Here is a 1,594-nt window from a genome sequence, read left to right on the forward strand (position 1 = left end):
TGCCGAAACCCGGGATCGAACCAGGGACCTTTAGATCTTCAGTCTAACGCTCTCCCAACTGAGCTATTTCGGCTGATGTATAAACGATTCTCATGTCTCCTTTTCACGGAAATGACAATTGTGCATCTATGATGGAATACTTGGTAGTGAACTACAAAGGGTTAACATAGAAAAGGGGATCGTTCGGTTTAAGGGTGCTAGGACACTGAAGGAACCACTGAAATAAATCAAAATGATTTGTGAGGTTTGCGGTACCCCAAACCCCATTTCCACGCCCCCATCCTCTCAACACGCCAGATTGCAACAAACACCCTAAAATATTGTGTTATTGTTGATGGGGGCTCCAACGGCAAAATATCATCGTGCTGACATAAACTCATTCACTCGCATAAAGTTATCCCACATATTGCACGCACCCAGGCTAGACACGCGTGCACCTGGTCACACAGCGTGCGGCGTTTCCCGCGCAGGCTGCTGCACATGCAGCTCCCACGCACCTCCCCAGGAACTGCGGGAGTGTGGGGGAAGGTCCTGCCCACGTTCTTTCGATGAACGTAGCAAGAGTTCAGCTTCAGGAACCTCCCACACCGATTGCGCCATATATTTGTTAGTGCAAACAAGTTTGCCTTTACCAGTGCCTGTTGAAGAAATGTGACTGCCAAATATTTTAATTCTTCAATGGGGTTGGGGGGGAGGGGGACACGTTTTCGATCGTCTAGGAGTGGCAGGGCTGGTGGCCAGTCAAATGTGAGGGGCGTGGCCTATCAATAAGGGCCCGGAGGGGGGCGTCACGGTAGTGCGCGAGGAAGGAGGGCGGTCCCAGCCCTGCTGGGAGGGACTGGTCACGCGGCGCCGTATTCCGTAGTGATGTACACCGCAAGCTGTAAGAGAAGCAGAGGAATTAGTCTGATGCTGCAGAAATCAAGAGAGACGGCCCGGAGCGGTGCGAGTGGAGGAGAGGACGGGGGTCTCCTTCCGGGGGCGCAGCGAGCAGAGTGCACACCGAGGACCGTGCACTCCAAGGCGGAGTAAACACACTAGCACGTACTGTGCACACCTGGGGCTGTTGGTGAGCCACACGAGCACACCGCGTGCAGCGGCCTTCACCGTACGGCTCCATAGCTCAGGGGTTAGAGCACTCGTCTTGTAAACCAGGGGTCGCGAGTTCAAATCTCGCTGGGGCCTCGTCAATTTTTGTTTTTACATTTTAACAATTTAATTTTCTTAACCACAGGAAGAAAGCTAAGTCGCTAATTTAAACAAAAACAAACATATTTGCACAAAAAAGACATCGTTTGAAAACTTTGCAAATTAAAAATGTGAAATATGTGCTTATTTTGCGTCCTCAGTATTGTAACATACATGCCAACATTGTAAAAGGACAAAGAGGGGGCTTTAAAAAAAAAAAATAATTGGAGTGGGGATTGATTATTTCCCCTATTGACTGGTACAGAAATGGGTGCAACCACAGGCGGCAGAAAGCTATATTAAAGCCAGTTTTGACTTTAAAAAACGTGATTACAATGCCAGGCACTTGTCTGTTGACGTGTATGGCAGTGTAGGTACTCTTCATGTGAACATGCTTCTGTAACAC

At 49.1% G+C, this 1,594-nt stretch overlaps 1 non-coding gene across 1 annotated transcript; it reads right to left on the minus strand.

Moving 5' to 3' along the window:
• On the minus strand, positions 1–73 carry TRNAF-GAA (transfer RNA phenylalanine (anticodon GAA)). Its single transcript has one exon. It is a non-coding gene; the product is annotated as a tRNA-Phe (tRNA).
• Positions 74–1,594: the final 1,521 nt, after the last annotated feature.

The sequence above is a fragment of the Triturus cristatus genome, chromosome 4_1 (genome assembly GCF_964204655.1).
Source record: "Triturus cristatus chromosome 4_1, aTriCri1.1, whole genome shotgun sequence".
Classification (NCBI taxonomy): Eukaryota; Metazoa; Chordata; class Amphibia; order Caudata; family Salamandridae; genus Triturus; species Triturus cristatus.